General features: G+C 38.9%; 1 protein-coding gene across 2 annotated transcripts in view; it reads left to right on the forward strand.

Moving 5' to 3' along the window:
- Positions 1 to 17,160, forward strand: part of mmp17a (matrix metallopeptidase 17a) — a 122,394-nt gene that overhangs the window by 70,278 nt on the left and 34,956 nt on the right. The window lies entirely within an intron of this gene.

The raw sequence follows: 17,160 nt of genomic DNA on the forward strand, positions 1-17,160 counted from the left end.
TCAAGTTGTTGTAGAACTCAACATGATCATGGATGGATGGATGGATGGATGGATGGATGGATGGATGGATGGATGGATGGATGGATGGATGGATGGATGGATAGATGGATAGATAGATAGATAGATAGATAGATAGATAGATAGATAGATAGATAGATAGATAGATAGATAGATAGATAGATAGATAGATAGATAGATAGATAGATAGATAGATAGATAGATAGATAGATAGATAGATAGATAGATAGATAGACGGGCTTTTAATGTCATTGTCCATTGTACAGTGAAATGTAAGGAATCATCACATAAAGCCCAATGTCAATTATCACACTCCTGAGTTTAAAGCTTGATAAAAAAAAATTCTTGTGTCCTTGTCAGCCGTTCCAGCCTTTATTTATTCATATTAGATAAATGTATAAAAACATTTAGCTTGCTCTTGTAATGAATTTGCTCCCATGTCATCTTTAATTGCTTTTAGAAACACTGTTTAGTCATAACAAATCCCAACAATTTAGGTGAATAGCTGTGATGTTGAAATGCTGTGTTCTGTTGGGAGACCTTGCATTCATGTGCGTGCCACTTTGACACACACCACCCACCTGAACAGACCAAGCACCTCGTCCTCCATAGCAACAGCTCTCTGCAAAAGGTAACAGCTTCCCCCGGCAGGACTGTGCAGCATAAACTGCTTTTGAACGGCGCAGGGAGCACAATGGAGAGCGAAAGGTAGCCGGCCTCCTCAGTTCACAATCCAATTGAGCATCAGCAGGATATGTCACGTCTGATACTCTGGCGAACCGAAAGATCTGCTGTCCCGGACTGTCACGGGACAACTGGAGCTCTGTCTGTGCTGATTTTGGAGCACGCAAGAAATGTGGTGGAATTAGATTGAACTCCAACCTGGTAACAGGGAGACGGGCCTCCCAGTGACTTCGTTAGCATCTCCAATAACAGAACAGTCAGATCCTATTACAGCACAGGGATGTCCACAAGTCTGTTTCTTCTTTTTAAATACAGCAGTGTTCCCACTTTTATAATATTCAAAACTTTTGCAGTCAGCCGTCATTGATGGAATGCTAACTTTATGCTCTTGGGGGCTTTCTGAAACTGAATTATTTAAAGCTGTAATATGGGTTCTCAGAAAATGGGCTTTTTTTTATCAACAGATATCATCTCGTATCAATAGAGACTATGGAAAAAAGTGTAATTTCTGTTTGTGGAAGCTGATTATTTTATCATACCATCCATTAATGTAATGCTGTTCCTGTCATTATTGACAAAAAAAAATTTGTTATATTAACAAATATGAGATACCTGTAGTCATGGTAACGAAATCTGCCAATGGCACTAAAATCATTTGACTCCTGACATCCGAATATTAGAGTCATGTTTTGCTGTGGCTTTTTCCACTGAGAATGAATGCAGAAAATAAATGAAAGCAACAAGCGCAATAATGCATTTCTCGTTCGCTCCACAGCACTACGCGGATCAAACTATTGGTGAAGGAATAGCAAGCCTTAAGTCGCTATGGCTCCTCCTTCAAAGAACACTTTGGGACATCACTACAGCTTTAAATGCCCCTACAGTTGGAGCAATAGGGAGGAGGCAGAGGGGTAGGGAAGTAATTCGGTTTTGGCCAAGGCTTTATCTCCATAGCTACCATTTTCTTTTTTGGGTCACCTCCAACAGGTCTGTGTGAATTTTGGAGGAATTGATAAAAGTTAATTTTGGGATTTCCTAGGAAACTGAAGATTTTTGCTAACTATTTCTAATATGTTCATAGTGTACGACATAAAGGCCGAATCCGAATTGTGACTTCCAGTGCTTGGTAAATACATAACAACATCGGTTTTATAACACATTTCAGTCTAAACTTCCGTGCTTCAGAGCACACCCACGTGAAGGAATAAGTTTGTCCTCCTCCCACAAGCGTGACAAAGATCACCCCACCAGCAGAGGGATGGCCAACCTCAAGCCACTACTTGGAACCACTACAGCTCAAATGCCCCAACAACTGGAGAAGGGAGCAGCCAGAGTGGTAGTGAAGCAATTCGGATTTAGCCATTATTCAATTCAATTTAAGCCATGGATTCATATACTCCTGTAGAAAAATATTGCGAGCAATAGATCAACTGCACTTTTTTGAACGTCGTCCAAAATCTACAAACTTTAAAACCCACATTTTTCCCCACTAGCCTTTCAATGATGCTTGAGGAGTAATGAGGGGATAGATTGTAGAAGCTTTTGCACCAACAACATCACGTGTGTCTTTGTGTGTTTCTTTGGTGCTACACACTGTTCATGACTGTTAGGAGTTTTTGGACCTTTTGAGTTTATTTCCGTCATTGCAAAAACAAAATGATACTTGTAGTCTCTGAGTACTGCGAGCCATTATAATGCAGGTTTAGCAGTGTTTTCTCCTTACATAAAGTCTTTTGGAACCTTTGTTAGATTCATGTGGCTTCAAAATGGTTTTGTGTTCCGTGTTATCATCAGGTCTGTCGGCGCTGCTGTGATCGGCCTTGAAAGACGTTTCATTTCGCTGTGTTTTTGCTCAAAGCTGCGCTTGGTAATGAACTGGTCGGAGCAATGTTCTCCTGAATGATTTCACCAAATTTCTCTCATCAAGCGTTTCTCAAAACGCCTGATTACCTGCCGAGGGAGATTTGTGAGTTCGAAATGAAGCCTCGCTGACAGCAGCTCTAAATGGAATTTAATCAGATCTGCCAATCAAAAGTAAATTAGCTCGTATTAGAGAGATATCTGTCACTCTCAGACAGATCAGGAAAACACTGCACAGGGCTGGGGTGTCGGAGCTGCTGATACTCGCTGATTCATTATTCATGTGTTCATTAATAATACAAAAAGATTGCATGTGCACGCTACCCTTTATCACAGGCTTCTCCTGCATCTCTATCACTTTGAGTCTGTTTTATTTTGTGAGGTGTTGTATGAGTTTATTAACATGCGCTCTATAAATTACAAGAGTTGTCCCGTCTACAGACTGCAGCATTAGGATTGCGTTCGTTCAACCTCAAGAACGACAATAAGTCGGTGATGTTTTTTTTCCTATTGACTTATTTTGTTGCTCTTCTTCTGAAAGCATAGAGGGCGGTTTACAAGACAAATAAAAGTGAAATGGACAGAAAGCATAAACTTGTAGAAAAAATGTAATTAAAACATACTAAATATTCACATTTTACCTTGGTTTTTAGGGTAAAAATCCTCAAAGTAACATTAGTGATATAGAAAGAAAACAAAGCTTTACGGTTACTTTTAGCTGATCATAAGCTGAAACGCCATCAAGCAGAGATTTTAAATGATAAAATCTGTTGTGCAGTTTCTAACACTTGTGTTTGTTCAATTGTCAGTCTTATTATGTCATTTTAAATCCTTGACTCAAGAAAGTTGTGTCTTTGTTGGTTTTTGCCACTTTAAACAACTGAAAATCCTTATCCAGTTCAGTGGCCCTGTGGGTGAGTGTCCACCCTGGAAGGGTGTGAGCTCAAATCCACGATTGATGTTTACCAAAGGCTGTAAAAATGGGACCCCTTCCCTCCCCTGCTTGACATTCAGCACTAAAGGGTTGGACTGGGGGAGGTTAAACCTTGAACTGCACACGGCTGTGTCTACAGCTCACCCACTGCCCCCCCAGGGGATGCAAAGAACTAATTTCAACTTTTCAATTTACTGCCAAAGATAATGTATTTTACAACATTTGTTGAAATATTATTATTTTAAATATTACAAAACACGTCATTTAAAAACACTTGCTTTTTTATGATCAAATCAAAGCCAGAAATGTAACTTCTACAAAAACTCAGTGCTCGTTTCACAATTTTACACTCTCCATGCACTGTTATCAGTGTTAAATAAAGGATCCACTACCCTCTGGTCCATTTTGACCTCAGCGTGAGGTACTGCTGCAGTGGAGTGTATTTGTGCCTTTTAACCCAGCTGGTGAGCCCGAGCCTGCATTGATCTCCTGTCTTTGATTGGTTCTGTCAGGGCTGTGAACCATATGTTGCAGGACAGCAGCACAATCTGTTGCAATTAGACCTCCCACCAGGCTACTCCAGTAGCAGGAGGAGTGGGCAGAGCTGGAGAGCAGTTGGAGTGAGGAGGCAGAGGGGATGCATGGAAGGGGGCAGCAGCTGCGTAGATGTCAGTGTGGTTAATGTGAGCAGAGGACTCATGTAGGAGGTCAGGGCCGGCCCAGGTGCTTTTTCCTGTGAAATAGTCCTACTACGGCGCATTTAAACAATTGTAATTAGTATTATAGGTCCATGAATGAATAAAAGAACGAATCTTGACTTATATTGCATATTTATAAAAAATAACAGCAATTACAAAAGGCAGTAAAATTCAGAAAAGCTCATTGAAAAAATGTAATAAATGTAATAAATGGGACGATCAGCATATATATATCGCCGAATCTTGACTGCAGCGGTGGTGCTGCGCGACGCGGACTATATGCGCCGCATCACGTAACACATAGTCCGCTTTTTGTGGGAAAACCGATCCAAATCGGAAAAAAACAAGAATTAAGGACTAAAATTTGGTTAATATCTATTGCTTTTGTAAGTGACCATGGTATAAGCAGGTTAATGGCCTTCGAAGTATGCGTTATTACTTTTTAACGCACTTCCCGGAAGGCTTCCACGGCGTGCGTAAAAAATTAAAAACCGCACACTTCGTAGGCCATTAACCCTTACATATATGCATTTTCTAAGACTTATAAGTCCTTTATATGATAAACTCCTGAAAGTGGCCTCTTTTCATACATGACATATACTTTTCGTATATGAAAATAAAACATTAAATGTAAGTTTTCTGCAAGTAAAATGTATATTCCTTACGGGGAAATTGTGCTTTCTTTGTATGTTGTTTTTACTTTTATTATATGTCATCAAATTAAAATGACTAACCTAGTATAAAAAACATATATAAATATGTATTTCATTTATTTTATTTTACCAGGAAATTCCATTGAGACTACATCTCTTTTTCAAGGGAGACCTGGGCCAAAGGGCATCAATACAAAATAAAGAATGGTTAAAACAACTTAAATAAAAATACATTACAAAATACAAATGCAATAAAAATTGAAATGAACAGTAGGACAATGACTAATAGGTCAATTATAAGTGGTACAGATAGGTCAAGGGTGACATGTGCATGTTTCTTTTAAGAGCTCAGAAAGTTTTGCTTTAAAACAATTCAAGGGAATAAGGTCACTTAAATGCAGAGAGTTTTGAATATTATTCCAGGAAAGCGGAGCAGCAATGGAAAAGGCTGTTTTTCCTAATTCACTGATGAATCTAGGGACATAAAGAAGCAATTTGAGTGAGGAACGAGAGTTATATATATTGTTAACAGGAGAAAGAAGACGGCACAGATATTGAGGTAGTTTGCCGAGAATGGCCTTATAGGTGAATATTAGCCAGTGTTTCTGTCGCCTGACTTTGAGTGAAGACCAAGAGAGCAGAGAGTACAGTTCACAATGGTGGGTTCTGTATGCAGAGTTTGTGATAAAACGCAGGGCACTGTGATAATCTGTGTCCAGACTACGGAGAGTTGACGAGGTAGCATTCATATACAGAATATCCCCATAATCCAAAATTGGGAGGAAAGTGCTCTGAACAAGTCTTTTCCTCACACCTGGGCTTAAACAAGATTTATTTCTGTAGTAGAAAGTAGAAACCCAGAAGTGCTTTTAGCTTTTGTATGTATGTTTATGTATCATTACATACAAGTTGTTTGTTTGTTAATGCTATATAACATCATAGTAAAATATATTTTCCTTACAAATTTTCTACAAGACTGTTTGTTAAACTATAAATAACTGTTGTAGCATTATATAAAACAACATACTTTTTATGCATGTATGTGTACAATGTCAAGTGTTAATTGTTAAAATTATATGAAGCACATATTGAAGTGGCATGACTTCATTTGAAATTATATGGACACTGAGATTGCATTACAAATTGCAATTACAAACAGGCACATCACATACTGCCTTAGTACCACTTAAACTAATTTCAACTATTACAATTTCCCTCCCCTTCACATAAATACAGTTCTTCAATGTCTATAACACTAAAGACTAAATTTAAATAAGGAACAATCATGTAACGTTTAGGGTTGGTGGAGGACGCAAATGCAGGACAGGAAGCAAAATCTATTTATTTAACAAAGGACGCTGTACCACAGAGAATCCAAAAACCAAAAGAGTAACATAAACTGAGGACAGACTTGACTAGACTTGACAATAGAAGCAAAACCACTTGAAGGGGGGAACAAACAGTACGGATCAGCACAAGAGGAAGGGAGTGACAAGACATATATACTTACGGGGCTGACAAGACACAGGCGCCAATGATCAGGAAAGATTGGGACGAGGGACGTCAAACTAAACTAAACAAACAGGGAAGGGCCTTCAAAATAAAACAGGAAACAACCTAAAGAACCAACCCAAACCCTAATCATGACAATTAATGACACAGCAACATTTTTACGTTTCGCCCGGAGTTCTGTAATCTTGCCATTTATTGTGGTTCCGATGCTGGAGATCTGTGTCCCTGGCCACCTCTCAAGAGTTGCACCTACATATAAACACACACACAAACACACCTACACACACATATGAGAACTTAGTGTGCTTTGTAATGTCAAAGAGACCAATAGAAATAGGAAGAATCATTATATAATGTTGATGTAAAATAGTGCCAGATTCTCTTGGTACCACTTGTACAACCAAAGGTGGTAGACTGTCATTATGGTAAATGAGGTCTAAAATGTGCACACACACACACACAAATAAATAAAAATCTGAAAACTTACTGTAAATGGCGTCCAATTTATGCTTGTCCAATTGTAGACGAGCATCGCCTCCGCCTCGTTTGCCCCCACGAAGATTGCTCACCAGCAGTATCTCTGGTGGGAAGACTGGTGTGACCAGATGTCTCACAAATCCAGTGGCTGAATGTGAATTTAAACCGTACGTCCACGCAAATTTCTCCAGTTCCAGGGTAGATCTCCACCTGTTTAAACAAGGAGAGAAGTGAATTTAGGGTTAGAAAAGTGTATATTTGTTCAGCTCCAAATAGTTTAGACAGCAAATTACACTAACCATACTCATTCAAAAATGTATGTACCATATTCATTTATTCTTTAAAAAAAATGACCTTAGAAGACTGCGAGTCCTTCTGGGGTGGAGTCACAATGTCAGACACGGAACTGGATTATGTAGCTCCAGGGGGGGATGGTGGTGAGGAACCAAAACTCTGGGGGGGCATCGGTGGTGTATTAAGCTCCTTTTAATTTAATTTAATTTAATTTGTATTAAGCCTGGATCGCTTAGTAGGTACAACCGAATCAATTACATTTTTCATGGTTTTCATGAGTTCTGGTATATCTGCACACAGTACATCAGAAACAAAAATATAAACACAAAAATTATTTTACATCAGTGCCAAGTAAAAAACAATATAGTACAGTAATGGCAGGATAAAATGCTTTAGAAAAATGATTTGACAAATAATTTAGTGAATAATATGAACAACCATCTCCTTCAATTTAGTGTTCTCCTCTTTCAGCTCCTTGATCTCCAGCATTAATTCAGATACTGTCTTTTCTGGATTTCTATCCCTTGAACTAGTTTGTGGATGACAGTACATCTGAAGAAATTCTTTAGCAGGGTCTTTTCTTTTCTGTACCTTTGACTTCTGGGTGTCCAGAGAAAGAACAATCAAATCATTCATACAGAAAATGAAAAAACAAGTGATGTTTCAGTTTAGTAGCTCAACTGCACAAACAACAGGTTCAGTAACAAGAACTACAATTGATGGTATATATTTTAAAGCTAAACATTGCAGTCTGTAACTGCAAATCAGAACTACAAATCACTTCCACAATTTGATGTAACATTCATTGAGAAATATTACAAAAGAGCAACATATAACTTGATATCACCTTTTAATATTTGCTGTCTGGATACAATATCATGTTGCTAATGTCATTAGGAATAGTTGGTCCTTAAATCCATCCATACATCTTCTGACCCGCTCCATCCCTTTACCGGGGTCACGGGGGTCTTGCTGGAGCCCATCCCAGCTAGTCACAGGCTAGGCTACATTACACATGCCTACTAATATAATAATGTATGTGGAACCACTATCATACACTTTCTTCATATGTTACCAAAACATACAAGTTTCATATTGTCCTATTTTACTAAGGATCTTATAAGTGGTTTGACTGTCTTATGCTTAAATTATAAGTTTTAGATAAAAGAGACATAAAACTTGTTGGGCTTGTAAGATTCATACATATCATTTCCAAATGGGTAATGTGACATAAAACAGTTGATTTATGTCAGATCAGTCACTGAAGCATCAGATTTGTAATATTTTATAAATCTAACCTTAATTCTTTATAATTTGCTTTGTAAATGTGTCTTTGTTGCACTAAGGCGTGTGGTCCCACTCCAGTCATCTTTTGATCTATTTGATCTTTGATCTGGAGCATTCCAAGTGGTATTTTATGCTGTTTTTAGCCAAAATCCAAAAACCTGTGTCATTTTCTAGGACATAGTGTCTGCAGAGCTGCAGGAGTTTATTCAAAATTTCCCTCTGAGTTTTGGGGGGGACCAGTTATGCAGAGCAAGGCTGCCCGTACTTCCTCTCATCTCTCTGCTCTCCCACTAGCTTACAGCCCCTCACACCCCCAGTCTAACATTATCAGTTTAACAAAAATTGTGACCAATATCAGAGCTATCCAGCCATAAAGTTTTGACCCTGATGCCCGTTCAAACGAGGAAAACAAAGACGAACAAGCATCTATTTCAATACGGAGAGATCTTGAAAGTGGGATTGAAAGGTTTAATAGTGAAGCATAAATATTCAGTAGTCTTTGGTGGCTGGGCTCAGGGCCAGAAAGATCTTGCATGTTTGTGATTACATCAAACCAAGTGAAGAGACCCCAGAGCCGACACGCTGATGGTTGTCAAGGCCTGACCGAGGCGAATCAAAGAGCCAGGAGGAGAACGGGGCAGAGGTGGGCCAGCAACATGTCTGGAATGCAGCTATACAAACTTCAGTGAATTCATAGGCAAGGATTTCACTGTGATTGGCTATGAGGGAAGTGAGCATTTGAGCTATTGGCTCAGAGTGAAGACCAATTATGTCACATGTGAGTGATGGAAACCAAGCATACCTGAAGATGAGGTACATCTTCCTTGTTGAAATTGCACCAAATGTTAACTTGTCTATCAAGTGAATGCATCAGAATGGATTGAAGCAGGGAGCTTGTGGCCCAACCAGTGCTTTTTCTACATTACAAATATTTTTTTTTAACTGCATTCACAGTGATTTAGAAAAAGAAATACCGTATTTTCCGGACTATAATTCGCTGCGGAGTATAAGTCTCACCAGCCCAAAAATGCATTATAAGTAGAAAAAAACACAGATAAGTCGCACTGGACTATAAGTCGCATTTTGACAGGAAATTTATTTGACAAAATCTGACCAAGAACTAATAACTTTCACAACCTCATATGACACAATCATAGCAGACTGTTTATCTAATAATTTCACAGTAATCGTTCTCATACTTATTTATTTATTCCTTTCATGAAGCATCATTGGCCAACTAATACTCTGTTTTCATCCTGTATTTGTAGAAGCAGTTGTCATTTTTATTGCATTTCTGAATCTATGAAATCATTGAAAAATAGAATATTATGTTGTTAGCCTTCAAGATCTTATTGTAAAAAAAGGTTTGCTGATTCTCTGAGTCACTTAACATACTCTTAACACTTAACATACCTCATACATCAAATACATCATCTCTGTTCCTCACAAATGAACATAACAGGAGGGTTAACAATGTATTTAGTTCAATTCATTTCTAATATAAGTCGCTGCGGAGTATAAGTCGCACCCCTTGCCAAACTATGAAAAAAAGGGCGACTTATAGTCCGGAAAATACGGTACTCAGAAATGCTACAATAGGTTTAATTTTCCCAATAAATGTCCTCCATCATCAGAAAAAAAGCCATAGAAGATGTTAAAAATGGCAAAAATACTATTTTCCTTGAAGTGGGTCTTTAAGGAATATATGCTGGAGCACATGAAAGAAAGTTAAACTACTTTTGATTTCAACACATCGCACTTTGTCATTCTCACTTTGCCGTCTCCAACTCATAGCTGAGTTTTTCTGCTTCCACAAATCCATCTGCTTGTGAGACAACACACAGCCTTTTCCAACACAAACAAACTAATCAGATTATCTGAGGGAACCATTTTTTTTAGCAGCTTTCGCAGAAGCATAGTATTTCCCTGACAAAAATTCTCAAGCTGGCCCTGAAGGTAAAAAGGGAGTGATGGTGCTTTTGCAGGTTACATCAAATCATCTTTGAAAAAAAAGGAAACTTATCAGACAAATCCAGAGCTGGGTAATTGCCTTCGCTAATCCCATTTCCCCATTTCCTGTTGCATTGTTCTCAGCGAGATGCCAAATCCAGGTCGGCTGCAAGGCCGTCCCCCGATGTGCACGATGATGCTGAGCGGTGTAAATTAAACACCGCATTTAGTCAACCATCCAGCTGTGTGGACAGGCGCCGCGGCCTTTCATTAGGAGTGAGTGAGTGGTGGGATCAGACTAATGGAGGTCTGAAAGTGTTGTTCGGCTTTGACATACAGCAGATTGTTTTTATTAATCATCACTCAGCGAGAAATCAGTTTTCTGCAAAAATGATTTCTGTGACCAAAAATCAAAAGCATCAATAAGCAAGTGAATTTTTCACAGCACTCAACGGCCGTGTGTGTAAAAAGATTTGTGTATTTTAGGACCACTTTACAAAAACATCACACGTCCTCTCTATAAGTAATATTAACTCTGAGTCTTGTGGCCAAAGATAATTCAAGGTATTAAATGTGTGCTCACTTTTTGACCCTTGTTCTCTTAAGTACTGAGTGTGTATGTGATGAAAGTGTGTTTAAATTCAATGAATTGATTCAATGAATCAAATGCTGAATCGTAGCATCAGCTTGGAGTCCCTGAACCAAACTTTTTGTATCTGTCAGTCAGAGCATCTATACAAACTTGCCAGTTATAAAATACTAATCAGCTTTCTTTGGTAGGCTGATATGTAACAGAGGAATTTGTTCTTTTGTGAAGTTACCAGTTAAAGCCTTAGTCAAATGCACCCGTACAGGAGGTTGACCGGTGTGGTGCGGGTTTTTGGGTTGTCCAGGTCCGTAGAAGGTTGTAGAGAAGAGCGACTGCATCTTAAAAGGGTGCCCTGCAGTTCCCCTGAGCCTGTTTGGCCATCTTAAGGGACGTCATAAAATGGAACAAACCGTTGTGTGTTGTAAATGCGTTGTGAAGTATTTGTAAAATTGAACGGACTCATGACATAAAAGTGTTGCCTTTACGCTGCACTCTAGACATTAGTGAGGTGGGAGTACTGGACCCTTTCTGACTATATGCAAATGTCCCCTCATAGGGTATGCACGTTATATGTAAGTGCCTGTAGAAGGCCTGTAGGATGCCCACATTAACTACGCTGTGATTGTCTAATGTCCTCATTTCCAACAGACAGGCCACACGCAAGGGACGCCCACTTATAGATTGAACAGCACTAACGGGCCCTTTATGCAGTTTGGGAGGGAGGGTTGGAAAAAAAAATCCCTACCATATGCCTGCGTCACACCGTCTTCACCCTTGCTTATCATTACGTGTTAAGTGACCTTTGACCTTTAAGTGTGCATGACTGTTTTCTCTCTACGGACTCACCGAGCAGTCTACAGTCTTAAAATTTCATGCGGGTCACCTGTGCGTCCAGTTTAGATTTGCCAATCTTTCACCCACAGACTGCCCTTATCCAACCATAAGGGCAGTTCGAGATTATGAGGCATTAGGAGACAAAAGGCAGTGTTGTCCACACAACAATCTTTTTACATGTATTCTAAAGGGATTTAGATATTCACTACATGTTTGTTTAAGTTCGGAGGAGTCTTTTCAGCAGTTCTCTGAGATGCTCCATATGTTTAAGGCTTGATTACTGCATTACTGCTGGTGCCAAACTACATGAACCAAAAACATGCACAATTTAGTATTTGTTTGTTTTTGTCTTGTTGTTCCTCTAAATAAAAAGAAACAATATTGTCCAAAATATTATGACTAGGATAAAAATGAGTATTAAAACTATTCATTTGTAAAAGTAAAATTCTTGGCTGCTTGTGCATCTGTATCTTCCTGAATGGAAATCTACAAAACGTCTTTTTTTTACATGTTGGTGCTTCAAGTTTTTTTGTAAAACAATCACAGTTGTTTTAAACAGGCTCCCTTGTGAGCGCCATTATGCTTTTGCTCTAAAAAACAGAAATTAAAATGAACACGTTTAAAAAAATCAACCCTTTTAGAAGAGAAGCGCTGTCACTGGAACAGAAAGGCTTATCTTGTAAACCCCTTTTTTTGCTCAGTTGCTTGAATGTGAAAAGCTACTTTGAAAAAAAGAATCAATTCAACTGAACAACACAAACCTCACGAGAACGTTGTATTTATTTTTACAGCTTAACTTGAATCTAATTTCCATTCACGTCTTATCAAAGTTTGAACTTTTGAAACAATCTTTTTCCTGCGTTCAAGGTGATAAAGTCCAATAAACAGCCTTAAATGTAAAAAAAACTAAATTTTGAACATCCAAAAAAAAAACAATGTAAAGCTTCCTGACACTAAAAAAATGCATGTACATTTCAGAATAACACAAAGACCCCTGCTATAAAACACGAGTTGATTAATGGTTATAAAGCTGTTTATGTGCAACAGAGAGAAGAGAGAAGAGAGAGAAGTCATATCTACTGGTGCACCAGCTTTACCTGATTACCTACAAGCTGCATGAAAGCAGAGCTGGAGCTCACTGTGGTACCAAAGCCTCAGGAGCTTCAGCTGAACCCAACTGCACAGCTGAAAGTGTTGCTTCAAAAAAAAAGCAAGAGAAGACATTTATCAAGGGAAATGGGTATGGAAGTCAGAAAAAACTGGAACAACAATGAAAAATACTGGTCTTTCTTAGTGAGAAATTGCAAACAAAAAAAAAGTCTAGGTGTCAGAGGAGACAGTTGCATGTGCTCGGAAACAGAAGGAAACCCTGGCAAATCCAAAGTCAATCACAGAATGGGAGAAAGAGTTTTTGAGACCTCCAAGATAGCTTCAAGAACAGTCTAACTCAGGGGTGGGCAATTCCAGGCCTCGAGGGCGGGTGTGTCTGCATGATTTCCAGATAGTCTTGCCCTACTCATGGCTGATTACCTGGTTCAGGTGTGTCCAGCCAATTAGAACATGCCAGAGCAGGGTATGCTGGAAAACATGCAGGAATGCGGCCCTCAGTGCCCACCTCTGGTCTAACTGTATTAGTTGTAAGTAGGTTTCAGATTTAACTGTGAAGAGAAGACTTTGAGCTGTAAGTTCGATAGGAAGAGTTCCATTGTTGTTGAAAAAAACACGTAAATTGACGAGATTTTTTTTCGCGTGCATTTACGACTTAAAATCTCGTAATTTAACAGTTATGACTTTCTTTCTCGTAAATTTACAACTTAAAAGTCGTAATTTTAGAAAAAGACAAGGAGCATTAGATGCACATGTCTCTATGTGGAGAGCTGGGTGAATTTATATTTTTAGACAAACGTATATGTGTAAGAAATTACATTTTTTAGTAAGAAAACACCCGAATCTAGTACAAATATCACATAGCTTTCAGGAGCGCCGAATAGTTTGAAACTGAGTTGTTTTTTCCGCCGGTAGGAAAAAAAAGTCCTCATTTTCTCTTTTTCCACCATTTCCGTTGTGCTGCGTTTTATGCCGTTGTGCTTGGGGAATGCCGTTGCGTTGTTCATTTTGTATGTAGTGTGAGCCCTGTTGGCCACCGTATGAATGGCCTTGCAAGAAAATAGATTTTTTTCAAAAAATCTGAATTGAGCATTAAGCCCTGTAGTGTGAACGTAGCCTAATACTTTTTAATGAAAAGCTAAAGACGTTAGAGAGATCTAAAAATCGACCAGTAGTGTAGGTCATTTATTGGACTTTAAACCGGGGCTTCCATCCATTTCCATCCTTTTGAGGGTCATTGGCTCAAAGCCTAACCCAGCTACATTTGGGCAAAGGTGGGGTACTCCCTGTACAGGTCGTCAGTCTGTTCCTAGGCTCAAAAGAGCCTTGTAAAATAAATGTTTTTAATTTTGTTGTTCAAATGTGTAAAACTGAGTCAAATGTGTTGCTAGGAAACTGTTAAAGTTATTTTTCCCTTACCTTGTTATTATCTGTCCCTCTGTGTTTTTAAAGATTGTGGTGCAGGGGAAAACGAAATTGCAGAGGAAAATGCTATTTTAATATTTAAAAGAAAATGTCATTGTTGTTGGGGGCAGACTTTTTCCCTTCGTGGATAATCAAAGGGGTTATTTTAAAGCACAGTTATGAGTTTGTTGGTGTCTTGTTTTTGCCACATCAAAAACTAATCAACAATGCTGAAGTGAACAAATCAAAACCAACAAAAAAAGTTTGGCTTTATAACTTATTATTTAAGCCCAAAACGTATACTGTAATAGGTAATTCAGGTACTGGTAGTTGACATAAAGAGGATATATTAAGGATACAACTTGAGTCTGAATGTGTCTGGTAGACGTGTCAACCAAGGAATAATCTCATAAACCAGAGGTTTCCAAACTTTTTCAGGCCACGGACCAGTTTAATGTCTGGGAGTATTTTCACAGAACACAGCTGAAGTGAGTGTCTGATTTGTTTAGGTTTTTTTTTTAGTGTCCAGTTTTTCCTAACCTTTGTGGGTAAGGTTTATTTTTATTCTCTCTGAAATATCTGCAGCTGTTTTGAACTTTATTTGTACACAAGATTATGTGTGGGGACCGTTAAAATTTGATCTAGATCTTCCCATAACCCATTACTGCTAAATGGGACGCTAAAATTCCGACTCCAACATCAGTCTCATCCCACTTTAAGGTGCGATGCATAAATACAAAAAAGGGTTACCAAAATTGATATTTTCTAAATACAATCATAAAAGTGAATCCACCATTTGAACAATTTTATTAGCAGCATCCTTGTAACATTGCACTGCTGGTTGCTGAATATTATGCACTATTATTATGGTCTGTGGGAACAACTGTCCGTATTTGGAATAAAAACTCTCGTTTTTGGTCTGTTGAATGCAGATTTATTTTATTTTGAAGTCGAAGGTTCTTCTTCTGTTTCCTCACAGGATCTTTTCTCCAAAAAGAAACTTTTCAAATCCGTTTGTTTTTTGTTGACTTTGTTTCAATTTAGTGGTCGGCACAGCAGCTTTCAGAAGCAGATGGATTTTTGAAATGACAGAGGGACTTGACAAGCGTCAAGAATGAGTGGAATGTAGAGAATCAGCAGTTTTCCAAAATAAAATTTCCTTCAGAATCAGATTATAAAGAAAACATGAAAAACATAGGCTGTTTTTTTTCTTTTCTCTGCAGCTCGGTACAACAGTCTCCGTACCAGTACAGTTGGGGACCACTGCTTTAAAGGACTCATTATTTCTGCTGTGTGGAATCAAAGGAGGTCTGGCATTCTGAGCCCATTTGGTACCAATAACGTTTATTCCTATGAAAAAGTGACTGTTTGTTTTAGCCACAGCGCCATCAGGTTTCTGGCTAAAATATTTGCATGTAGTTATTTCTGTCACAAAATGGGGAGACGGTTTGTTCCAAATGCAGCAGGTTCTATTAGCACAGGTAAAAGGCCACTAAGCTAAATCAGGGTCAGGCAGGCACGGGTCAATAACGAGCATGGGAGAATCAGAGAAGAAACAGGAGTAGTCAGGATCCAGGCGAGATTCGGGGCAGGCAGCAGGCAAACAGTCAGAGATAAAACAGGGTCAGGAAATCAGAAGATCGGTTCCCGCCGATGACCAGAGGGGGAGCTCTGACTTCTGTCAAGTTTTTTGTATGAAAACAAACAAAAATCTACTTAAAGTGAACTTTTTCAAATTTTTACAGATTGACTTGATTTTGGTGGTAGGAGAAAATCACCTGCAGGTTCTCAAGTCACTTTAGTTAGGTTGAGAAGCCCACATGGTCTGTTCTCAGCAGTTTGCAATAAAAGTATTTGGTTCAGTGTATATCTATACCTTGTTGGTTACTGGTGAATCTTAAAAAACACAGATTAACCTCTTTAAATGTAAGCTGCTCTTCATCTCTCCCCCCATGTTTAGGCTTTCCTTCCTTTAGCTCTCTGTCCGCAGGCGTTCCACTACACCAACTCTGTCAGCTGTGTGTGGACTGTAAATACAATGACACGGTAGATCCTCTTCGCTGAGCCGCAGTTCCTTCACGCCATCTTTCCTTTGTTCACCTGCGCCATGTGCTCGGGTAGATTAGAGTTGGCCTTTGTCTCCCGGATACCCCAGGTGAATCCTGTAAGTCTGACTCCGTTCCCTAAACTAAGTCTAACCCCAAGTAGACCGATTCCAGCCAAGCCACCAAGGAACATAAAGCCAGCTCAATGTGACATGCCCGCTCCCCCATTTATTTGCAAATCTCAGCCTCTAAGCTCAAGGTTTTTGTCTCACTCCAGAGTCACACCAGCAAGTTTTCAAGCCTTTTCTTTCTTGTTTTGACTGAGCATGAAAGGAAGTTGTTTGAATGGCCTGAAGCTTCTTTAGATGTCATTCCACGCTCAGATTCTGACTGGCAGCTCAGGTACTCAGGCAGTATTACCTTGGTTATCACACAACACCACATTCCCAATGGCACCCAAAGCTCTGTAAGCTGTCTCTCATGCTGATAGACTCGCAACTTATCCAAACGATTCAAAACTTGAATGAAAAGGCTAAATAATGTATTATATTTTTCAAAAAATGTGTATTGCTGTTAGGAATGTACTGTGAAGGATGCTGTGGAATTAGAGAGTATACATGTCACGTTAAAAGAACAGTTTACACAAAAAACAAGTATACACAACTTTGTTTTAGCCTCAAAAGCACGTCCACATGCTTTAGTCTGAATGACAGCTTTAATTCTGAAAAAAGGTTGCTTTTATTTGAAATTGCCCCTTTTTTTCCTGTCGTAAATCAGCTAGATGTTTCCAAAGTCTAAAAGTTGCAGCAGGGTA

The sequence above is a fragment of the Oryzias latipes genome, chromosome 12, assembly GCF_053564925.1.
Source record: "Oryzias latipes strain Hd-rR chromosome 12, Olatipes_Hd-rR_3.1".
NCBI lineage: Eukaryota > Metazoa > Chordata > Actinopteri > Beloniformes > Adrianichthyidae > Oryzias > Oryzias latipes.